The 26647-nt window shown below is 37.9% G+C and overlaps 1 pseudogene; it reads right to left on the bottom strand.

Moving 5' to 3' along the window:
- Window positions 1-5505: 5505 nt before the first annotated feature.
- The window catches only part of LOC101828536, a 175699-nt pseudogene continuing 154557 nt past the window's right edge, over window positions 5506-26647 (bottom strand).

Raw genomic sequence — 26647 nt, 5'->3', positions numbered from 1 at the left:
GCAAGTTATGAAAATGGACAAAACACTATTGTAAATTTAAGTAACTAATCATTTCTATAGGTTATTATTTCCTCTCTTGTTTTGGATTTCATTTCTGATTTTTTGTAACAATTACAATGATTTACATTTGTTCTTGTATTTAAGACTAAACATTTAAATCAAACCACAAAAGAAAGGGAACAAGCAGAGACAGATACTGGGGTTCAAGCTTCAAATTGAAGGTCAGAAAAGCAAAGCAGCCAGCCACTAGCTCTGAATTCTACCTCTGGCTGAAAGGGCTGTCCTTAGTGTGGCTGGAGAATAAATCTCTGAGACTGAATACTGAATGACCCATTCCTATCTTAAAATAGCTCTCTATGGCTGTGATTAAAGGCGTGGAATACCAAGTGCTGAGATCTACTTTGTGTAAGATGTTTCTCTTTTACATTCACTCTAATGTAACACTGGGTGACCTTAAATTTACAGAGATCCATCTGCCTTTGTCTTTTGAGTCCTGGGATTAAAGGTAAGTGGGATCACTGCCCAGCTTCTAGAGACAACTAGTGTGGCTGCTGTGTCATCATTGCCTGGCTCTGTAGCTGTGGCTAGCTTTGCATTTTAATCTCCTGTGGCTTTATTAAGTCATAAACAATATACCACCACAACAGCTCAGATTTACCTTACTCCTATCACTCAAATATATATTAATTCATTATAAATATTTGAATGGTATGTGTCCAGGATTTTTTGAAGAATCACAGGGAATAAAAAATATGGTAGTTTCTGTTGTTAATATGCTAGTCATCGAAGATACAGAATTTTGATAAATGAAAGGAAAGTAAAGTTGAGAAATTACAGAACAATACTTGTATTGGAGATATATTCTAACAGTCTAGAAATGGTTCATATCAAGAAAACCATGGAGGTAACTTCATTTATACACCAAGTGTTTTTAGGGTTAATTCTTATTGAGAAGGAAATATGCATCCAGGAGAAAGAGAATCTTCTCATTTGGAAAGATTATTGCTTCTCTGCTAATTATAGTATGTGGTGATCCAGGGGAGATTATATTGTGTGGTTAGCATGCTGGTTAGTATGGTGAAAACGTATTGCTCCTCCTTTTTATGAGATAATGTTTATGAGTATTTGTAGTTTCCCCTGTTTGTGTTCCATGGTCCCCACTCTCTTCCTCAATATAAAAGTAATACATAAATCCAATTATCTATGTAACTATGGGACTGATGGCACATTGTGTGGGACTAAACAGGAGTCCTTTTACACCATTTATAATAAAACAAGCAATAATCAGTACATTTGTTTCCAGGTTAGGTGGTAGTAGAGAGAAAGCAGACAGTGAATGAGGTAGGTTGTGATTTTATAAAGAGGCCAGAGCAGTAGAGGAAGCAGTGCTGGTCTAGGAGGAAGCAGATAATAGGACAGGGCATGCCTGAAACAGCACCCAGGGAGATGATTAAAAATTATCTAGGTGTTCTTTGAAATTAAGATGGTTTTAAGCAGTAAATCCACCAGAGGCTTACTCTAGAATATTTTGGGCTATCATGTTTCTATCATTTATTATTCTATAGGCTGCCTTTTTGTCATTAAAAAGTAAGAAAGCTGTCAGGCATCTTATACTCCAATTAAATTCTGAATAGTGTTTAGCTTTTTAATCTGGGAATAGAATATATTAGTTAATTATCATTAATAGAATTTAATATAAGAATTGTAACATGTCTACAAAGCTCAAGCTATATAATTAAAAGATTGGCTAAAACTACTGCAATTTTCTTTCTTATGAAAATCTATTAGTCTACCCATTATTCTTCCACACATTTTCCCATCTATTCTTTAATTCCAAAAGAAATATTTTACATCTATCCTAGTTACATGCTCTCTGCTCTTTAACTAAACTTTAAAAATGCATTCACATAAAAATTTGAAAACTGGTAGCTTGTTTTAGTGTATTGGAAGAACATCTCAACTGATCTTACTGTTCTTAATTTGTTTTCAAAAAAGTTTAGTACAAAGTAGCTCCAACATTTTGCTCTCATTTTCTATTCTGATTTTTCATTCTCATTTTCTATCTGGTGAATCAATATCGGAATGTTTCTAACATGAAATACTAAATAATTAACTGAAATAAATAGAATCGATTAAAAAACCCAAGTTTATCTGGTGTAGAAAATAGTGTAAAAATAAAGCAAAGACAAACATAATTTCAATATGCATGCATTATTCAGAGCTCTATGTTTATGAATAAAAAAGGCACCATTTTCTATTCCAGTCCTAATGGCTTACTTGGTTGAGGTACACAAATTGTAGTAACACCTTGAACCTTAAGATTGCTTACAAGAAATCTAAGATTTGGCAGTGGTCAGAAGACAACCGTGCCACTGCTACTGTGAGCATGTAGGTGGTGAAGCAATGGGAGGGAAGTAGAAGTAGAGCTGTTTGTGTTCTTTGAGGAGAGGTAGAAATAGAGACACATAGGTGAGTGACCTGTGATGATGTCTGGGCCTGTGCTGTCACCACGGGCTGTGCCTGAGTTAGTGCTGCAGCAAGGGTCTGTGTAGGCAGATGTCCGAGACCAATGTTACCAGTGAAGGCTTTGTGGATATCTGTGGTCTGTACTGCAGCATGAAGCCATGTTGATATCTGAGGACCTTGCTAAGGTGGTTCTGCCCCTCATCAGTGAGGGGAGATGTGGCCACAGGAGAGCTGGCCCCAGCATGGGTGTGGGAGAGTTGGTGGGATAACCAACTCAGACAACCCCCAGGCCCATATCCAGAATGTATATTAGTTCACATTTTAGTTTTAAAAATTGTTTTCTTTTTTATGCACATATATGAATGTATGTGCCTGTGTGTATGTGCATGTATGATTGCAGGTGCCAGCAGGGTACAGAAGAGGAGCTGGAAATACAGACAGGAGTGAGCTGCATGACATGATTCCTAGGAATCCAAATCAGGCCTGCTAGAATAGTTGCACACACTTTAACCATCCAGCCACCTTTTCCATCCCATTGTACCTTTCCTAGACTACTATATAAATAGAATGATATTCTATACACATTTTATTAAACATTTTCCCCAACAATTGAGATTCCTTAATATTGTAGCATGCATTCAAAGGTTACTTACTTTTTTGTTGAGTGGATTTAATTATGTGGGTATACAACAGTTTATCCATATATTCATAGATATTTTTGTTTATTTCATGTTACATATTATTATAAATACAAGTGTTATGAACATTTGTATATAAGTATGTAATATGACTTCATTTATTGTTGATAAGTACCTAAATGCAGAATTGTTATGTAATGTTTTACTTTCAAAAGTGTTTTTTCTTTCTATAAGAAAAAAATAGCATTTTTGGAAGCGCATTATTCACTGCCGTGTTATCTTCAACTGTCTGCTTGATGCACCTTAAAGTCACCAGAGAAGGAAGTTTCTGTTGAGGGAGTTCCCAGATCAGATTGGCCTTTAGCCATGCCTGTGAGGGAATTGTCTTGATAATTAATTGACATAGGAGGATCCAGACCCAACACTATGGGTGTTGCCATTCCCTGGGCAGGTGGCTCTCAGCTGTGTAAGAAAGCTAACTAGGCATGACACAACAAGCAAGCCAGCAAGCAGCATTCTCTCGTTTTGTTCAGTTTTAAGTTTCTTCTCTATCTTGTGCCAATCATGGACTGTAACCCGTAAGCTGAAATAAACGCTTCTTTCCCCTAAATTGCTTTTGGTCAGAGCAAGAGGGTGGGAAGAGAGCACACACCAGTATTTGTCTTGCGTCACTTCTTACACTCTGACGACTGAGTGCTGATGCTGTGATGCCTGCAACCATGTGCTTCTGCTGGCATGCTTTCCAACTTAGATGGATTGTGTCTTGGCTCGTTTTATGTCAACTTTTGACAGGCTAGAGTAATTTGAGAGGATAGAATGTCAATTTGGAAAGTGCCTCCATAAGTCAGACTGAAGTTGATCCAGTAAGGCATTTTCTTAATTAGTGATTGATGTGGGAAGGCCCCGCCCATTGAACCACCTCTTGGCAGTTGGTCCTGTGTACTATTAAAAAACAAACAACAACAACAACAAAAAAACACCACAAACTGAATAAACCATGAGAAAGCCAGTAAGCAGCACCCTCCATGGCTTCTGCATCAGCCCTGCCTCCAGGTTTCTGCTCTGTTTGATTTCCTTCATTGATGGACTATGATTTAGAAGAGTAAGCTAAATAAACCCTTTCTTCCCCAAATCATTTTTGGCCAAGGTTTTCATCACAGTAACAGAAACCCTGTTCTCAAACCGTGGTCCTCCAGCATTACTTCATTCTTTAAGTAGTAGCTTGCCAGATAATTTTTTACATCAACAAGAAAAGAAACCAACATATATAACAGCAGGCTGGTTAGGAGATGGTGGGATAGCTGATAAAATCGTATTTCTGAGTGAGTTTATGAGTTTGTTTTCAGAAACAGATTAACATTGATTCATTAGATAACTTTGGTTAATATAGCATCTATTGTGTTACCTTCTCGTATTCTCAGTTCTAATCTTCACAACTCGGCTTTGTAATTCAAACTGGTTTCAAAGTGACAATCCTCCAGATTCAATCTCCTAAATTCTGGGATTTCAGGTGTCTGCTACCATATTCTGCCCAGCATCCACAGTTTTGCCTAATACTACATCTTATCTTGTCTTCTATGTGCTATACTTAAAATGATATCCTATTTTTGCTTCAACAAAATGTTAGTGAGTTAACTGACAAAAATGTTTTCAAGAATAGGTGACTATCCTCACAACATTCCACGTAATTTTTTCTGGAGGTAATATTGACTCCAGTGGACTGTTTGCTTATTTTTCTTTTATTTCTAGTGGAGAGTTTTCTTAATAGAACCATTACATTTTTACCAGAAAGTATTTTTTCCATATCTTATTGGTATTTGTTGACCTGTGGACACTTGATCTTGGAAGATGCTGTTTAAAATGTTTTCCCTGCTGACCTTTCTTGCATATTACACTCTGGATTAGAGAAGACTCTGTGATGCTGCCACTGAAGAACTGTTTAAGGAGCCTTTCTTTGGTGGCTTGCCTCAATTGCAGAAGAAGTTGACTGGGTTGGTTGGGATTCCCTTAAATACATAATTTCTGTATACACAAATCTTTTCTAATTACAGCTCATTAGAATCAGTCTGGAGAAAGTTCAGACCCTACTCTTGAAAGAGACATAAAGATTTTTTTCTCATTCTTTTAATGGGTCTCAAAACTCTCTGACAGATTTTTTTGTGAAGTTGTTTCCATTAAAAGTATTGGCCTTGAAAACTAATAACTTAAAATTCACACACACACACACACACACACACACTCACACACACACACACACTCACACACACGGTACACAAAACATTCCCTTTCCTACTGAAGGTTTTACATTGTCATCATTATCATGTCTTTTACACTTAAATGGTCAGTTGAGACTTCTTTCACCTCTCAAAAAGTTCAGGGTGGCAGGTATTAGGGATGATATTCACTTAATCTTCTGAGATTGCTGTGAAGACTTGGTGACCTTGTCATCTCCAGCAACCTTGTTGTCCATGTTTCTGATGACACCCACAGCAGTTGTCTGACACATCTCGAATACAGCAAAAATAACTCAGTGAAGGCTAGTTTCACAACACACCTGGCCTTGCCTGTGACCATATCAGCAATGGCCACATCATCAGATCTCAAGAATTTTGGTGCAATTTCCAGCTTTTTGCCAGGATGATCAGTCTTCTTTAAGCTCAACAAACAGACAAACTATGTGAGCTGTGTGACAGTCTAGTAGAGGAACATATCCAGCACTAATTTGGCCTTCATGATTCACCTGAGCAGTGTAACAATTGGTGGGTAGTTTTTGCAGACAACAGCAACCTTGCCACATCTAATGTCTTTGACAGACATGTTCTTTACATTGAAGACCACATTGACCCCTAGATGAGCTTCACTCAAAGCTTAATTATACACTTCAATATATGTTACTTCTGTTGTGACATTGACTAGAACGAAAGTAACCATTGTGCCAGGCTGAAAATTCCAGTCTCTACTTTTCCATAGACACAATACCAATACTATCAATTTTAGAAACATCCTGGAGAGTCAGTCATCAAGGTTTGTCATTTGGATGAGTTGGTGTTGGGATACAGTCCAAAGCTTCCAACAGTGTGGTCACACTGGCACTATCATTCTTGTAAGTGACTTTCTGTCTCTTGAACCAATGACTATTAGCACTTGGATCTAGTATGTTGTCACCATCAAAGCCAGAAATTGGCACAAGTGCTTCTGTATCAGAGTGGTAATCAATTTTCTTAATGTAGATGCTGAGTTCCTTAACATTTTCCTCTTACCTTTTTGGCATATAGAGTGGCCCTATGAAATCTATTTTGTTGACACTAACATTTAGCTGTTCCACACCCAGGGTGTAAGCCTTAATGTCCTCAATTTCAACACCAGTAACAATCCAGACATTACAGTCTGCCTGAGCTGTAATCATATTTTTGATGAAGTCTCTGTGTCTTGGCTATCAATGACAGTCAAAAAGTATTTTCAAATTTCCACAGGTGATATCAATCATGACAATACGTTCATGCTCAGGTTTCAGTTTATCCAAGACATGGGCATACATGAAGGATCCTTTTCCCATCTCAGCAGCCTTCTTTTTTAAACTTCTCAATGATTTGTTGGTTGATTCCACTATATCCATAGATCAGATGGCCAGTCCTTGCTCAATTTAGTGTTTAATGAAGACAGTTTGATGAGTCTTTTCCTTTTCTATCATGGCTTTGAGTTTGTGATGATTTTCATAACACTTGTGTTGTGGCATCAAACCCATTGTGAAAAAGTGACTTAAATATTTTTATTGTTATTATTTTATATTTTATTATCAGTTAAACAAAACTCATAAGTAAAATATGAATGTTTACTGGTTACAGTGTTACAATTATATTTTTTCCAATGGGAAAAATCCTGTTTTACTTAAAATTTAAAATATGTGTTTAAGCTGCATTAGAACTTTTAAACATGAACCAATTGATCTAGCCATGTATTTTGTCTTATAAAAATAAGGCTGTAGATTAGAAATAATTTCAATGTATGCTGTAAGATATCACTATTGATCAGTTTTAGCATGGGCAATAGGCTGCTCATCTGGGGAAACTGTTGTTTAATAAATAAGAGTTACTAGCAATCATGGTCAATCTTATCAACTTGAATGGATCTGGAATCTGGAATCAACTAAAAGCATGCCCCTGAGTGGATCTATAAGGGTATTTCCTAGAAGAATTAGTTGATAGGTAAGACCCTCTTGCAGGATAGGCAGTGATTTCCAAGCACCAGCCTAGATATAAGGACAACCAAGAAAAAAAAAACTGTTGCTTTTTTTCTATCTACCTTCAATGTTTGCTTGCAAATACATCTACCTTGTTGGTACTTCTACTGATAGAAAAGATCATTAGGTCATAGTAACATCCATTCTCAGCTTCATGAGTAAAAAAAAAACCCAACTATTTTATTTCCTCCATTGAGGGGACACCCTGTATGATTAACATTCCTAGTTTCTCTAATGTTTATTATCTATTAGCATGTGGATCTCATACCCTCTACAGAAAGCCACTGTTGTTAAGTGTTCACAAGAAGTCCCACAGAAGATCCCCAGACACTGAAACCTGTACAATTAGCAAGAGTGTTTAATTTTTGATAGCAAAAATGTTCCAGCACACTAGGGCCATGCATTTGACACAAAGCCAAAATGGTGATGTCCCTGAGAGGATCATGTAGGTTCTTTCCTAGTGCAGATAAAGGGAGTTTCTGGGTCAGTGAGGCCATCGGTTATATTAGTACTTTTAATTGACGAGAAGACGGGGAAAGTCCTGATGTGACCCAGAAGTTGTGCCAGGTGTGGGGGTTAGATTGAATGACTGTAGGACTTGTTCTTGAAATATTGTGGAGTTGACTGAGGCATGTTCATGTTCTTTACTTTGGACCTGAATTCAATTTGTTGATAAATGGCTCTTTGTTGGGAGAGACACCTGTTTGTCCCTCTCAGAGAACTGAAACCTAAACTGAGTTCTAAAAGTGGGAGAGTTTAACCACTTTAATTGTCAAAGACTTTTCTAAGCCTAGATAAAACAAAACTTATGGGGGATGTAGAGTAGTTTGAAGAACAAAAAATGCAGGCTTCTAGATCAATGAGAATTTAATTGTTTAGAATAAACACTTGATGAAATTTAGAATAATCTTGTTTGTTTGTTTTTTTGACACAGGGTTTCTTTGTGTAGCCTTGGCTGTCCTAGAATTAGCTGTGTAGACCAGGCTGGCCTCATACTCATAGAAATCCACCTGCTTTTGCTTCTTAGTGTTATTAGTATTAAAGGTGTACACCACCAATGTCTGACTAGAGGAATCTTATATGCAAGAAAGTACAAAAATAAAAAGAACTTCATAGAACACTAAAAAAGTCTTAGGGAAACTGTGGAATTTCTAAGTGAAATATTTCCCACTCACTCTTTGTTTTAGACTCTTTAAATTTTTTCTGCTTATAATCAAACCACAGGTTTCTAATTTACTTGAATTTTTTTCTTTTTGGTACTTTCAAATCTAAATGTACATCACATTGAAGACCAAATTGAGAGTGGGAGATTCCTGCAGACAAAATGTTCTCCTGATTTTTGGCAGAAATCATCAGGAGAAACTCACAAAGGTTTAAATTGTTCCCAGCCATTTACAGTCTCCTCTAAAATGAGAAGGTAAGCAGATTCTAAAGTCAATAATTGAAACTCAAATAGACACTTTCTGCTGCATTTTTATTCATCCTTGTGACAGGCAAGTAATTCTAATCCAGAAAACCAAGAGTGAGGATGGAAATTGCTCAGGATTTTAAGTTCAGATAGAGTCATCTTCTGATTCCCTGTGGTATCAAACGAGAACACCATCAATATGAACTTGTGTTCTGTTTTCATAAGAGTCCCTTTACCTAAAGATAGTCAATACCTCTCCCCCACACACTCCCAAGTATACAACAATCTTAGAGCACATTTATGATTTGGTGTGTGGCAAATGAACACCTATACTTTATAATGATAATTTTAAGAATCCTCAAGCAACTACAGTGAAGTCATTCATTTTTACTTCTGTAGAACCTGGCTCCAGCCTAGCAGACATGGTAGGCATGCTGTGGGAGTTCAAAGAGCTGTTTTTGTAGTGCTGAATATAGGTCCCTCCCTCTTTCCCCATTGGCTGAGTACTAAGTACTTTGGAGAGTATAACATGTTAATAGAAGAGGGAGAAAAAAAGAGAAAATAAGCATTCTCTTCACCTCTGTAGTTCTTGAACCATTAATCCCACAGCTAGATCATATATTAAACTACAACATCTTACTTTGGAGTGAGTTTCATAAAACGTAAGTCTTTCCTTTCTTCCCATATAACTGTTACTCAGATACTCTCTTGGAGAAGTGGCTTGGTGGTTATTTGTTGATCTTGCAGATGACCCCAGTTCAGTTCCTAGCACCCATTTAGTGGCCCATAACTACCTGTAACCTGAGTTCCAGGGGATTTGATATACTTTTCTGACCTTTGAAGGCAGACACCAGGCACTCAGATGATACATATAGACAGACAGATAGACAAGGCTTTCATACACACAAGTTAAATGCATTAGCTTAGTAATGTGTGAAGCCTGCCAGCGGGATTTTTTTGAGATTTATTATTTTTATTTTACTTGTTTTGTATGTATGCCTGTGCACTATGTCCATGCATTGCCTGCTGAGAATAGAAGAGGATGTCAGATCCCTTGGAACTGAAGTTAAGATTTTTTTGTTTAGTTTTTCATTATATTTTTTGTTTTATTTCTTTTTCTTTACAGATGTCTTGATTTTTTAACTTTCCATTTATTTATCCTATGTGTCTTTTACATCCTATATCTTGATCCTATTCATTTTCTTATCCTTTCATATTTGTCCTCTGCCCCTGCACCTGGCTCCCCCACCCAAAAACATATAAGAGAAAAGAGGAAAAAAATAAAAGTCTCTTCATGGAAGCTGCAGTGTGACACAGGGAATCATACAATAAAACCCTATGTACATGTATGTATCTTTACTTGCAAATGTTCACTGCAAAGAATGAGGACTGATTCAAGTCCTCTGGTTCCTACTACAGTATCAATTCTGGGCCCTCACTGTGGCTCTTCTTGGACATCTTGTTGCTGCCCTGTGTTGTGGAGATCCTGCAGCTTTGGGTGTGCAGGTCAGGTTCCTTCACATGCTCCAGCAGAACATAGATGGTCTGATGTTGGGCCAGGCCAACTCATAACTCTGGTTATGGACCTGGGCAGCTGCAGGATTGGTCTTCCTACCCATTCTTCCCTGCCATCACCATCAGGGTGAGCTCCCCGGCATTGTCCCAGCTAGTTCACCCCTTGCAGTGATGAGAAAGGGTTGGAGACATTTTCTCCTGTTTTCACACCCTCAGGATCAGCTATCCCACATCTGCTCCCTCAGGATCAGCTGTATTGTGTTGACCAAGTGAGATACAGGGGACTTTCTTTCTAGTGCTGCAGCTGGTGAGGGCCAGGGACAGTCCTCCTACCTTTATGACCCCAGAGCCAGCTCCGCCATATGTCTCAGGCATTGATCAGCAGGACATTGGGGGAATGTATCTATTCTTCCCATGGTGCCACATGTCAGATGATTGAAGGGGACAGATCATGACGGTTGTTAACCAATATTCTGGTACTAGGAATTAAACTCAAGTTCTCTGGAAGAGCAATCAGTATTCTTAACTGCAGAGTCATCTCTCCTACCCCACTGGTGTTTCTTTTTGTTCAGAGATTAGTCTATGATGAATTAAAGTAATCCAAGGTACTTCTATTCAAAAAAAGACCATAGTGCTTCATTTCTTATAGAGGTTTACAGCACTGCATCTCTGTCTTTCACATATTTCACTATAGTCTTCAGGATTGTTAATGTTATCTGAGATGTGGTGACCTTTCGAGTGTTGTAGATAAATGATCTTGAAGAGTGGCTTCTATTTATTCTTCAGCCTATAAAACAGACCTCATTTTTCAGACAGTGCATTATCTGAGATGTTGTTTATACTACAGGGAGTAAATTCGCTTTCATTAAATTCAAGTTACTCAGAAATTTCTTACATTACTAAGACACAGTTAAAGAGTTTCCTGGCTATTGATGCTTCCTAAAAGCAGTGGGTTCCCAACTTCTAATCCTCACAATATTTTTTTTTGCAAGCACAAGGTTTCTTTATTAAATTCAAGCCTAGGCAGGGACCTCATCCAGAGGACTAGTGCAGCCGCAGCCACAGGAGGAGATCCTGAACCTCATAAGTGAGGGGTTTTTAAAGGCAAATATCATAGAATAGGGTTAGGGGTACAGGTTCAAAGCTGATTGGTTGCTGAATCCAGGGGGGTTGGGGACTTTCCAGGGGTTTATCTCTTGTACCATTTGTGCCCATAAAAGTTGTTTCTCAACTTTTCAGGTTGGTTGTCCTGAGGTCAGGGCCATTTGTCTCCCCTTCCTGCCTGTGAGGGCCATTTGTAGTTTGTAGTTATCTCACCTTCCTGCTTGTTAGGGTCCTTTGCAATTGTCTCTCCTTCTTGCTTGTCAGCTCTTCCAGGGGCGTCTCACCATATTTTTATATGATTGATTTTTATGTGATTTGATTTTCTTCGTGAATCTAAATATTAAGTATTTTGTGATATTAAATTACCCCTTGAAAAGCTCCATAGACTTGAATTTTCCTAATCACAAACCACTCCACTTATTGTTAAATGAGTGCTCTGTATGGTCCTTTAGTGTGCCAATGCAGTACAACAATCATCACTAAAAACTGCTCTTTTCAGCCTCTCATTAGATCAGAGGCTTCTGCTTACTTGGTTTTAAATCTTCACTAACCATTATGCTGTGTCCTGTTATGTCATCTTTATTTTTCCTTGAGAATACATGCCATTTTTCATGAAGGAAGCTAATGTCTTACACAGTTTTGTTACTTTCCCCTTCACAAATTCTGTCCATCCTTGTAAGATTTAAATACTAACATTTAAGATTTCTCAGGGAAAGGAATGCCACTATTATGTTGATTACATTCTTTGAAGGCTACTGATTAAGTGGAAATTTTGTGTGACCATAAGGGTTTAGAAACGTAAGTCAAGATAAAGCCCACCTGTGATGGGAGAAAAGTTCTCCATTGAACTCAAAGACACCTTTCATTGCCCAAATGATTACTTGCCAGCTACAAATATCGGAGATCATATTTCATGACAGATCTTAAGTCACTCCTAGAATTTGATCCCTTATCAGAAGTAAATATGATGAGGCATTCAGAAAACTAAAGCAGGTGAATCTCTGTTAGTTTGAGTTTGAGTTTGAGTAGAAGGCCAGCCAGAGTTACATAGTGAGATCCTATCCAAAAACAAAACAAAAACTCTAAAAGTAATAAATGAATAAAGTGCATGTTGAATTTTTAGTTTTGCATTTTTCAGATTCATAGGAAGTAGGGAAATAGGGAAGTCTATAGTTTTGGAATGATCTGGGAACAAAATGTGTGTGTGTTATGTATATATAATAAAATTTACCATCTTAGCTGCATAATTTTTTATATTCAGTATATACAAAATTTTATGGAGCTATTCTACCATCTACTTCTAGAAGATTTACATCATTTCAGATAGAAACTGTACCTATTAACTACTGCCCTTTCCTCAAAGTTCCAGTAACTTCTGTTGTATATCCTGTCTATAAACTTCCCCATTCTAGCTGTTTGTGGCTTATATAATTCATCTCCAGAATTATGAGATTATGTTGTATGTGCTGCCCAGTCTGTAGTATTTTGTTATGTTACCACAGTTAGTAAAAGATTCATTAAAGGTTAAAAACATAGAAAATCTTTTGTATTAAATATCTTTTGTATTAGACAGGTTCTCACTACGTAGTGCATCCAACATGGCCTTAAATTCATAGTCCTCCTGCCTCTGCTTCTTGAGTGATGAAATAATAAGTGTCTATAATTTTACATTTTCTAAAACTGTATAAAGAGTTGGCTATAATAAAGGATGAAGAATACAAAAGCACATTGCACCAAATTCAACAGAATACTTAAGTGACCGGTATGATAGGCAATACTCATCATTAAATTTCTGTGTCCCATATAGTTATAGAAGCAAATTGTCTTGAGAGGTTGAAAGAGTCTAATAGACTATTTTGTTGATTCATTTTCATTGTCAGATTGAATAGGTTTGGCACCCCCAAGAGACACATCTCTGAGCATGTATATGAAAGCATTTCTAGAGGATTCAACGCAGGAAGGCAGACCTACATGCGACAGCATCATGATACGGACTGGAGTCCCAGATTGAGTAAAAAGGGTTAAAACAAACACAAACACAAACAAACAGACAAAACAGAAAGTAAACTGAATATCAACATTATCTCTCTCTACTTCCTTACACCAGTGCAAAGTGATCAGCTGCTTCATACTTCTGCCCACCACACCTTAGGACTCTTTTGTTTTCATGCCTTCCTCATGATGTTGGACTGTACCTTCAAACTGTGATCTGAAGTAAGTCCCATCTTCCTTATGCTACCTATTTCTATGTATTTTGTTATAACAGTAATACAGTAACTAATACAGCAAGCCAATGATTGGCTTCAGGAATTGGAAAAAATAATTGTAATGTTCTGGTTGTAAATTGTCTTAGGATATTCTCTAAATCTGCAGAAAAGACCTTTAGTAGATGTACTGGATAGTTTTTATGTCAGCTCAAAACAGAATAGAATTATTTCAGAAGTCATTTCAATTGAGACAATGTTCCCAATAGATTGGCCTACAGATGAACCTAAAAGCCATTTTCTTGATGAATGATTTATGTTAGCAGGCCTATTCTAAAGGGAATAGTACCACTCCTGAGCAGGTGGTCCTGGATGGTATAGGAAAGCACATTGAGCAAACTATGAGGAGCAAGCCAGTAAACAGCATTTTCCATCACTTCTGCTTCCCTGCCTCCAGGTTTTATTATTTTTCATGTAGTTATCCTTTCTGATCAGAACATTTGTTGAATATACTGAATTTTCTCTGGTGTGTATTGTAAGCATCTTTGTTAAAATCTTGGTGGGTTTAGGAGTGACCATGTAAAACATTTTGTAAGGTGTCATGGGGGATTGCATGGGAGGGAAGATAGAATATAATGGTATAAAGGATTAAAGTGAAATAATAGTACATAAAGGGTTAAATATGGAGGAGGCTGGAAGAACATGGTGGAGGATGGAATTCAGGGAGGGATAAATACACTAAAAATCTATGAAAATGCCAGATGTAAATCTACTATACATGCTTCATAAAACATGAACATATGCATATATAAAAAACTTTAAATATAATCCTCCTGTAGTGGTGAAACAATGAGTATACTAGACACCTCAGGATAGCAAATAAAAATCCAGTGTCATGAATAGATTACTTGTTTTGGAATTGTTGGCAAGTGAGGGTTGGAAGACTTCCAAACATTGCAGAACATTGCCAATACTATTGGTTAGTTTCCAGAACTTGATGGTTAAACTCTATTGTTGATACTGCATACTTGATACATAGAACACAGAAAAATCAAGCTGGTAACTCACTCGAAAGTCATGTATACTATCTAACTTTCAGAATTCTAGTAGATTCTATGTATACTTCTAGAAGAGAAAATAAACCACAATCTTACTCATCTGTGAACTCTATGAGCTACAATAATGACTGACATGACAAAACATGCCCACAGATGCAATGCTGGCACAAATGTCATGAGAGTAACCAACCACTTTATGATTGGATTTAGGGTCCACTCTACAAGATGAAGCCCATTCCTACTGTATTAGTTACTTATCTATTGCTGTGAAGACGCACAATGACCAAGGCAACTTATAGAAAAGACAGTTTAATTTGGGGCTCACTGTTTCAGAGGGTAAGAGAGTTCATGACCATCATTGTGGGAAGCATGGCAGGCAGGCACTCAAGAAGGCATGGTGCTGAACCAGTAGGTGAGAACTTACATCTGATATGTCTAATTTGCAGCCATGAGGCAGAGAGAAAAAACGAGAGAGGGAGAGAGAGATATCACTGGGAATGCCATGAGTTTTTGAAATTCCCAAGTTGCCCCTAATTATCATATCTCCTCTGACAATGCTTACTAATCTTTCCCAAACAGTCCTATCAAAGAGAGACAAAGTACTCAAATATATGAACCTATGGGGACCATTCTCATTAAAACCACGATGCCTACTATTAATGAGGGCAAGAGTCTGTGCCTAAACAGGTATGGGTCCTGGTAGACAACCTATAACTAGTACTCTGCTAAATGGGCAGAATATTAAATGACTTAATATTGTATTCATATATCAGTGTATCCGTCAAACTTCTAATTTATATAGTAGGTGGTGACTAGTATTGAGGAAGATGGGGTAGAAGGATTGTGAGAGTCAGGGGCAGTGTACGATGACAAGGAAACAGTTTGCCAGACACAGAAGATCCACATGTAGATTGAGAGCAGTTAAGAGAGCAGGCACAAGCCTTTTTCCAGTTCAATCCTGTCAAAATTCCATCTTGGGAAAGGGAGGTATCCCACCCCTAGTTAAGGAGTTAATGCCACCTGTTAGTGACAGTGAGAAGGAGAGTCAATTTTCTTCAAAAGTGTGATTTTTGGGCCACCCTTCAGTGAAGGCCACAGCAGCATAAGTGAAACTTAGTACACATAAAAGCACAAAGAAACACAAAATCGGGCTAGTTGGGAAGGAAGAGCAGATTTGACAGGAGGTAAAGAAGGGGTAAAAACAATCAAAACACATTTTTGAAATTCTCAAAGAAACTAATAAAAATAAGGAATAAAAAAGAGCCAACTTTCATGATATCACAACCAATAAAATATACATCAAAACCACAATGAGGTATTATTTTATCCTGTTGAATGGCTGGCAACCAATGAATACAGAGCAACATTAAAAGAATTTGCTAGATTATATGTATGCATATGTACATGTAAAAATTATAGCAAAGTAATGAATTTAACAGGTAGTTGTGAAGAATTGAGGAGAGAGGGCTGGAAATGATATAAATACAGTTTATACAGTCTACCCATATATGAAATTGTCAAAAATTAACATATTTATGAAATTTTTTAAAAAAGTAACATGTTTACAAAGTTATGGAAAAAGTACTCTTAAACACTGTTGGTAGAACTATATATTACTATGACTATTATAGACAACAGTATATGTTTTCCTTAAGTAACTGGAAATAGAACTACCATATGCTTGAGTAATTTACTACTGGCTATATTTCCAACCTGTATTCTATGTATACTGTAGCACTATCACAATGACAAAGATATGAAATCATAAAAGTATCTACAGATGAATGAACAGGTAAAGCAAGTGTTTTATCTATATACAATGGAATACATTTTTTCAGTTACAAATATGAAATTTATAGCAACACAGAATATTCTATAAGTCATTTTGTTGAATAATGTATCAGGCACAGAAAGACAAATATGTCACGTTGTTCCTTGTTGTTTTCTCAACACTTACTATTCTTTGCATATGGGTTAGGAGATAATTCTGAGTGTAGCAGGCTATCTCAGACATTCAGCCCCCAAATAATGACACAGAGACCAATGATTAATTGTGAATTTCCAGGGTTAGTTTTCACTTGTTTTTGGCTAGCTTTTAAAAACTTAATTTAACCTATTCTCTTCATCTATATTTTGCCTCATGACTTTTTACCTTTCTTTCATTCTGGATGTCCTACTTCCCTGCTTCCTCCATGTCTGCCTGTCTGGCACTCCCTGACTGGCTGGTCCATGGTGTCTCCTCTTCCTCCCTCATTCTCTACTTAGCCTAGATTCTTCCTCCTATTTATCTCTCTGCCCACTAGCACTGCCTATCCCTGTACTGCCTAGCTATTGACCATTCAAATTTTTATTAGATCAATCAGGGATCTTAGTCAGGCAAGTTGAAACAGTAATACATCTCTACATTGTTAAATAAATGCAGCATAAACACATAAAGTAGTATTCCTCAGCATAAAAACTGTAACACATCTCTATATAGTTAAAATACTATTCAACAACATTCCCCATTTGTCTCAATAAAAAGGAAAGGTTTTAACTTTAACATAGTAAAACTATATGCAATAAGAACAATTGTCAAGTAAGAATTATATTTACAATATCTAGTTTATTTGCATTTGGGCAAATTCAAAGGAAATGTTCCAGTATCTACCCTTTCTCGGTGAGTCCAAAGTTTTGTACCTAAATTACATTATATCATAACAAAGGAAAACTGTAACTATAACTAGCTAGTCTTCAACTCCATCGAAGATTCCAGAAGGATATTGCACTACCTGAGGGAACTGGAAGCACAGTGTAAGATACTCCCAAAACTATAGAAATGACAAACATTCATCTGAAATGCTGGTGTGTTGTAGGAATTCAATCTAACAGCCAATCATATAGGGGCAGCTTGACCCAATAGGCATGGTATTCTCTGAGATACAACTGCTCCTAGCAGCACTGATCTACTCCCAAGAGGATGTTGGACACTGAAGATACTCTATATGGAGTTTGTTTTATTCTTGGAAAAACTGGCCTATTGGGCAAGAAAGTGCCTTTACTGAGACTGCTGACATTAAGTATACTGTCCAATCTGGAGAAGCAATACAAAAAAATCCTAGCCACTCCCAAAATTTGCTAAGACAAGGTAGGATAGTCCTTCAAAATTTTCTGCTTCTGAAAATGGACTCACAGATATTCTAGGCCATAACCAAGTTTTCTCCCATGCTTAGATTCTTATTTCTATTTATTCCTCCTGCCTTCCAGCCCTGCCTATCTGTCCACTGTCTAGCTATTGGCTAATCACCTTTTTATTAGACCAATCAGGTGCCTTAGATAGGCAAGTTGAGGAAGCAACACATCTTTACATAGTTAAGCAAATGCAACATAAAGAACAGCAATACATCTTTACATAGTTAAAGTAATATTCCACAACACCTTAGATCAAAATAGACATCTCATCTTAAGATGGAAGGTAACAATACATGTGGTGGTTTTAATAAGGATGGCTTCCATAGTCTCATAGATTTGAATGCTTAGGGAGTGGAAATATTTGAAAGGATTAGTAGGTGTGTGTTTGTTGTAATAGGTGTGGTCTTTTGGGGATAGCTGTGACCTTGTTGGAGAAGTGTATCACTATCACTGGATGTGGGCCTTGAGGTTCCAAAAGTCCAAGCCAGACCCACTGGCTCTGTCTTCCTGTTACATGCAGATCTAGATGTAGAGCTCTCAGCTCCTTCTCCAGCACCATGTCTACCTGCATTCCGCCATGCTTTCTACCATGATGATAATGAATTAAATCCAGGAAGCTGTAAGAAAGTCCTAAGTAATGCTTTCTTTTATAAGAGTTTCTATGGTCAAGATGTTTCTTCACAGCAATAGAACATAGACTAAGATAGATGTTGGTACCAGGGAGTGGGGTGTTTCTGTAACAGGCCTGACCATGGTGCTTATTTGTAGAATATGGTCTTTGGGACTTTGGATTAGGAATGCATTTGGATGTTATAAGTATGACCCATTAAGGCCATACTAGTAGGGACATGGAAGCAATGCAGATTATGATAGCTCAGTTCAAGATATTTCAGAGGAGAAGAATATTAGTGAGCGGCCTAGAGACCAGTCTTATGGCATTTTGGCAAAGAATGTGCCTACTTTTTGTCCTTGTCTAAAAAAATCTGCCTGAGACTAGACTGAAGATTTTTGTTAAACAGTATTGGCAGAAGAGATTTCAAGACAGCCTAGTATTGACTGTCTTGTGGTTACTAGTGGTTTCTTTTATGCAGATCTACAATGAAAATGAGCAAGATGATCAAGGCAAAATACAACATGTGCAGTTTGAGGAGAAATGGGGCACAGGATGTGTAATGGAGCTAAGTTAATTGCTCAGGGAAATAAAAGTCTGATGTTACATGGAATAAAGGGACTGGTAAACTCAAGGCAAGACTGCATCCAGGTAAGCTTCCAAATTTTGAAAAGGAATTAAATTAACAATTATTGAAGGAAACCCCACATACAGAAAAGCCATAAAGAAGTATTTGAACAAGGGGGCCAAATTCTAGGCCCAGAATACAGAAGAACTTGGTAGTTTTGGCCATATGTGTTTGGATATAGAGTGAAAAATACAAGAAAGGGGTTGTAGAATCTTCCTCCAAAGCTAACAAAAGTCATTAAGGCCAAACATGTGCCAGTCATGTACCTACATGGAGGCTCAGAGAGGCCACTGATTGAAGATGTGAAGATCAAGCCTGGATTTTGTTGGAGACCCCAAGATTTTGGAGATGCCAGAGCCGAGGATGTACCAGGTTTTTTTCTTTTAACAACAATTAGCTCCCAAATAATGACACCGAGACATATTATTAGTTTTGAATACTTGTTCTACTTTGGGAACATTTCTGGCTAGCTCTTTTAACTTAAAGTAACCTATTTTTCTTTATCTACCTTTTGTCTCAGGGTTTATTACCTTTTCTTTCCCCTTCTGCACCCATGCTGGAAGCCATCTATCATGGAGAAAGCAAAACTTCAGCACTCTATTACAGATCCTAAGAGTTCTCTTCAATGGCTTCCTATTTAGGATATTACTATTTTTTGGGAAGGGGCTGGAGGAGGAGGGTTGAGGTAAAGGTAGGGGTTGTCACAGATGTCTTCCAATTCTCTCTTTCTCAACTGTGCATCTATACCTTTTTATATCATTGCTAAAATAGCTTATTTGATCTTTATGGTCTGAAGACACATGGATCATGGGCTTCAACATGGTTTCTGGCATCAACACAGACCATGAACAGGTCTGATTGTAGTAGGGCCACAGACCCAGACAAGGCTTTTTGATGCAGTTGGGGTCATGGGCCTCAACATGGCTTCAGGTAGCAGCATAGATCATGTACATCTGCCTGACCTTTGGTGGTAGCATGGGCTATAGACATCAATACAGACCCAGCCTCAAAAAGACCATAAGCCCAGACATGGCCCTTGGCAGCTGCACAGATTGGAATATCACCATGGGCTCAGGAGGCAGTGTAGGCTGCTCAGATCTGTATGGTGGCTTCAGGCTGCACCACAGACTATGGGGATTCATATGACCTTCAGCATGGGCCATGGACACCGATACAGATTAGGTCACATAGACTCAGACATGGCCCTCTGTGACATCATGGTCCTGGACATCACCATTACTGCAGTTGACACCACCAACCACCCACAACAATGTGGACCCCAAGCAACAACACTGTCCATGGACATCAGTATGACTTCAAGTTGCAATACAAGCCATGGACATCTGCATGGCTTTTTCTGGTAGCACAGGCTATGAACATTGACTCAGACCCTGGCTGTAACAGGATTTCAGAGCCAGACATTGTTCTCAGAGGCAGCCCAAACCTGGACACCATCATGGTCTCAGGTGGCAGGTAGCACAAGTCACTCACATCAGTATGGTTCCTGGGGTCATCACAGGCCCCCAAAATCAACATGGATTCAGGCCATGAGACAGCCATGATCATTCACATTTTGTTAGATGATAACACAATTCCCATACATCAAGTGGGACAATGATCATATCAGGGCTGCTGATTCATACATGAACCTCAGTGGCATCATAGGATATGGTGGTCCTTTGAGGAGGTCCTCTCAAGGAAATGGACTATTCCTCATCTAGGGCCTTGGTCATTGCCCAGAGTAAGGGTTATCCCATGGCTGAGCAGCTTGTTTGGGGGCTGAATCTGCATCTGCTTAAACTCACAGCACACACACATGCTCTACTCCTTCATCACACCCATCTCTTTATCACCTGTTCCTTGCTCTCAGTGGTGCCTGGGGGTCCACTGTACCTAACTTTGGACTTTTAAACAGTGTCGAGACTTACAGACTATGGGGACTTTTGAAGTTATTGTGCACATAATTTTGCATTATGATATGGGGCAGGGATTAGAATGTAGTGGTTTGAATAAGAATGGTCCATCTATGTGAAGGCTTAGTCATCAGGGAGTGGCACTATTTGAAATAATTAAGAGGTGTGATCATGTTGGACTGAGTGTGACCTCGTTGGGATAGGTGTGGCCTTGATGGAAGAAGTGTGTTACTGGGGGTGGGCTTTAGGATTTCAGAAGCCCAAGCCAGGCTCCATGGTTCTTTCTTCCTGATGCCAGTGGATCTGGATTTAGAATTCCAGCCACTGCCTGGGGTGCTGCCATCCTTTCCACCATGATGATAATGGACTAAACCTCAGAAACTGTAAGCAAACTACAACTAAATGTTTTCCTTTATAAGAGTTGCCACTGTCATGGTGTCTCTTAACAGCAATAGAACACAGACTAAGATGAATATTTTAACAATTATATGTGCAAGTAAATGAATGGAGGACATAACTTTAATGTTCTATCACACAGTAGGGTACCTATAGTTGATGGCAACTGAATACATATTTCAAAATATCTAATTGAATGGATTTTTAATTTTTCTTATACAAAGAAATGAGAGATGTTAAAGATAACAGCTATATCTAGTACCATTATCTAATCACTACACATTTTACACATTTATAATACTGAATTATAATATAGCCTAGAAGGATTCATAGTTATGTCAATTCAAAACTAAATGGTAAAACATAAGAAAAACTTAGAAAATTATTATTGATATTGGGAAGTTAAAAACAAAGTGAAAAGAATTTTAAATCAATGAGTAGTATGGCATAAAGATAACATTTGTAATACATTTTGATAGAGATAAAACTTTTAAAATTAGTTTTCTGTCTATCAAATTGGGTTGACTGAAATGGAATACGAAATTTAGAGATTTTGAACCTAGGATAGTGGGAAAGGAGGACAGTTAGGTGACCTAAATTTTCCTTCAAATTATAAGCTGCAAATGATGAAATGGTTAGAATTCAAGGAAATAAATAAGAAATTTAGAGTAGTGCAAAAATGTAACTGCTATGAGATGGGGGAGAGGGGCCAAAGAGAGACGCCATGCTGCCCAAGGAGTAACATACTAGATTACCAGTAATCTATAGCCTTGTGGCAATACATAGATTAATAGAAATGGGTAAATAATTAAGACAGAGCTAGTCAGTAAGAAGCCTGAGCCATTAGTCAACAGTTTAATGATTAATATGTCTCTGTGTGTTTATTTGGGGCTAATTGGTTGTAGGAACTGATGGAACAGAGACCTCCATCTTCAACTATGTGAAAGGAATGGGGTTAGTTCCTCATTTGAAATAGGAGTTGATCTTATTTATTTACTTTTAATTACTATACATTAGTTATACATGATGGATTTAATTAAAACATTTAAAATTTTTTATGTTTTTTAAATTCATTTTACATTCCAACCAAAGTTCCCCCACCCACTCCTCCTAACAGGTAAGGGTTCCCATGGGAACTCAGCAAAGTCAGGCACATTAAGTTGGGGCAAGACCAATAATCCTCCTCCCCTGTGTTATGACTGAGCATGGCATCCCATTACAGTGAATGGGCTCTAACAAGCTAGTTCACGATCCTGTTGCCAGAGCCCCCTCAGATAGCTCAAGATTCACAACTGAGAACCTAGTTTGGTCCTATGGAGGCTATTAGTTCCAGAGTTCATGAGTTTCCACAAGCCCAGCTCAGCTATCTCTATAGATTTCTCCATCATGATCTTGACCTTCCTTGCTCATGTATTCCCTCCTCCCTCTCTTCCCTGGAATTTGTTGTGGATATCTGAATCTGGTCCTATCAATTATTGGATGAAGACTCTATGATGATAGTTGGAGTATTCACCAATCTGATTATAGGGGAAGGCTAATTTAGAATTCTTAGCTGGGGTCATAATGGGAGATGCCCTTCTGTATATATGTTTCTCTTATTGGTTGATATATAAAACACTGCTTGGCCAATAGAAGCAGGAAGATAGGCAGGACTAGGAGACAAGGAGAATTCTGGCAGAGGTAAGCAAAGAAGTGCTGTGAGGGGACACCATGTAGCCTCCAAAGGAGAAATAGTTCTGGGCATTCTCCAGTAAGCCAAGTCCATGTGGAAATATTTAGATTAATAGAAATAGGTTGATAATTAAGACAGACCTAGACAATAAGAAGCCCTAGCCATTGACAACCAGTTAATAAATTAATATATGCCTCTGTGTGCTTATTTGGGGATGAATATAGGCAGGACTTGGTGGGAAAGAAACTAGCAACAGGATTATGGATTCTTGGGAATTTTTCTAGCACCAGGTTTCTCCCTAACCCCATTGTGCTCTCTGTATCAAGGTTTCTCTTTCCTTGCTGTCCTTTTCCATCTCTCCCCCACCTCAACCACCCCATTCCCTTATGTTCTCATCCCTCGTTCTATCCTCTTTACTGACTCCTTTGCCCCCATATTACCTAGAAGATCTCATCTATTCCCCTTCCCAGGGGGACCAATGTGTCCCTCTTATTGTTTTCCTTGTTACCTACCTTCTCTTGAACTGTGGATTGTAGTCTGGTTATCCTTTATTTTACATCTAATATCCACTTATGAGTAAAGATACCATGTTTATCTTCCTGAGTCTTGATTACCTCACTCAGGATGGTTTTTCCTAGTCCATCCATTTGCCTGCAAACTTCATAGTGTCATTTTTTTTACAGCTGAGTAATACTCTGTTGTGTAAAAGTACCACATTTTCTTTATCCATTCTTCAGTTGAAGAGCATCTATGTGGTTTCCAGGTTCTGGCATTATGAATAATGTTGCTAGGAGTATTGTTGAGCAAATGATTGTATTATGACTGAGTATCTTTTAGGTATATGCCCAAGAGTGGTATCCATTGGTCTTGAGGTAGATTGATTCCCAATTTTCTAAGAAAATGCCATTCTGATTTTCAAAATGGCTGTGCAAGGTTACACTCCCACCAACAGTGGAGTGTTCCTCTGACTCAGAATCCTCTCCAACATAAGCTGTCCTCAGTATTTTTGATTTTAGCCATTCTGCCAAGTGTAAGATAGTATCTTAGAGTCATTTTAATGGGCATTTCCCTGATTATTAAGTATGTTTATCAGTTCTTTTTTTATCATTTTTATGTCTTTTTTATTTTTAAATCTAAATTAGAAACAAGGTTGCTTCACATGTTAATCCCAGCTCCCTCTCCCTCCTCTCCTCCCATTCCCTCCTACCAACTCCTTATGCCCCCTCCCCTAATTCCCACTCCTTTCCCCAGAGAGGGTGAGGCTCTCCATGGGGGTTGTCCATAGTCTGTAATTTCATCCAGGGTAGGGCCTAGGCCCTCCCCCATGAGTCCAGGCTGAGAAAGCATCTCTCATTGTGGGATTGGCACCCAAAATCCATTTGTATGCCAGAGATAAATACTGATCTACTACCCAAGACCCCATAGATTGTCTATGCCTCCTCACTGACACCCACATTCAGGGGGTCTGGATCAGTCCCATGCTGGATTCCCAGACACCGTTGTGGGTTTCAAGAGCCCCCCTTGTTTCTGTGGGTTAAACAAGCCCAGTCTTGACTCCTATGCTCATCAGTCCTCCCTCTTTGTCATTGGGTTCCTTGAGTTCAGCTCAGTGTTTAGCTATGTGTGTGTGCCTCTGCTTCCATCAGTCATTGGTTGAAAGTTCTGTTTCCCAGACTCTCTGGCAGTGGGATTGTAGGCTGGCACTCCCCTGATTCATGTCTAAAATCCATATATGAGTGAGTACATACCATGTTTGTCTTTTTGTGACTGGGTTACCTCACTCAGGATGGTTTCTTCTAGTGCCATCCATTTGCCTGCAAATTTCAAGATTCCACTTTTTCCACTGAATAGTACTCCATTGTGTAAATGTACCACATTTTCTCTATCCACTCTTCAGGTGAGGGGCATCTAGACTGCCTCTATGTTCTGGCTATTACAAATTGGTCAGTTCTTTAAATGTCTTTCAGCCCTTTGAGATTCTTCTAATTAGAATTCTCTGTTTTGCTCTGTATCCCATTTTTAATTGGATTATTTTTATTTTGATGTCTAGTTTCTTGAGTTCTTTATATATTTTAGAGATCAGCCCTCTGTCAGATCTGGAGTTGGTGAATATCTTTACTCATTCTGTAGGCTATTGTTTTGCCTTATTTACCATGTTCTTTGCCTTGTGGAAGCTTTTCAGCTTCAGGAAGTGCCATTTATGGATTGTTGCTCTCAGTGTCTGTGCTACTGGTGTTATATATAGGAAGTACTCTTCTGTGCAAATGCATTCAAGGTTACTTCCCACTTTTTCTTGTATCAGGTTCAATGCAATTGGATTCATGTTGAGGCCCTTGATCCACTTGGACTTGAGTTTTGCTTGTGGTGATAGGTATGGATCTATATGCAAACCTCTACCTCTTGACATCCAGTTATTCTAGCACCATTTGTTAAAGATGCTTTCCTTTTTCCATTATATATTTTTTGGCTTATTTGTTAAAAAAATTAGGTGTTCATAGGTGTGTGGATTAATGCCACGGTGTTCAATAAATTCCATTGTTCCATGTGTCTGTTTTTAATGTCAATACAATGGTGTTTTTACTAATATAACTCTAGAGTTTGAAGTCAGGGATGGTAATGTCTCTGGAAGTTCCTTTATTGTACAGGATTGTTTTAGTTATTTTTGGGTATTGTTTTTCCATATGAAGTTTGGTAAAGTTCTTTCAAGGTCTGTGAAGAATTATTTTGGGATTTTGATGGGAATTTATTGAGTCTCTAGATGGTTTTTGGTAGGATTGATATTTTATTGTGTTGATTTTACTTATCCAACAGCATGGGAGATCTTTCCATTTTCTGATGTCTTCTTAAATTTATTTTTTAGAGATGAAATGCTCTTCTCATATATGATTTTCACTTGTTTCATTAGAGTTACCCAAGTTATTTTATATTTGTGGCTATTGTAAAAGGTGATGATTCTCTGACTTTCTTGGTCCTTTTATCATTTGTATATAGGAAGACTACTGATTTTTTGAGTTAATCTTGTACTGTCACATTACTTAAGGTATTTATTAGCTGTAGGAGTTCCCTGGTAGAGTTTTTGGGGTCACTTCTGTATATTATATCATTCATGAATAGTGATAATTTGACATCTTCCTTTCTGATTTGTATCCCATTGATCTACTTTTGTTGTACCAGTGCTCTAACTAGAACTTCAAGTCCTATACTGAAGAGATATGGAAAGAGAGAACAGCCTTGTCTTGTTCCTGATTTTAATGCAATATATTTGTGGGTTTTTTTTGTTGTTTTGTTTAATTTGATGTTAGCTGTTGGCTTGCTGAAAATTGCTTTTGTTATGTTTAGGAATGTTCTTTGTATCCCTGATCTCTCCAAGACCTTTATCCATGGAGTAGTTTTAGATTTTGTTGAAGGTCTTTTCAGCATCTAATAAAATGGTGCTGTGTTTTTTGTTTTTCTTTTAGTTTGTTTATATTGTGACTTACACTGACAGATTTTCTTTTTTCCTTCTTTTTTATTTATTTAAAGTAGAAACAAGCTTGCTTCACATGTCAATCCCAGCTTCCTGTCCCTCCCCTCTTCCCTGAACTCCCAACCCCCCCCAACACCTCATTCAATCACCACTTGACT

This window comes from Mesocricetus auratus, unplaced genomic scaffold, assembly GCF_017639785.1.
Source record: "Mesocricetus auratus isolate SY011 unplaced genomic scaffold, BCM_Maur_2.0 Super-Scaffold_100029, whole genome shotgun sequence".
Lineage (NCBI taxonomy): Eukaryota > Metazoa > Chordata > Mammalia > Rodentia > Cricetidae > Mesocricetus > Mesocricetus auratus.
This window is presented reverse-complemented; position numbering and strand designations above follow the sequence as displayed.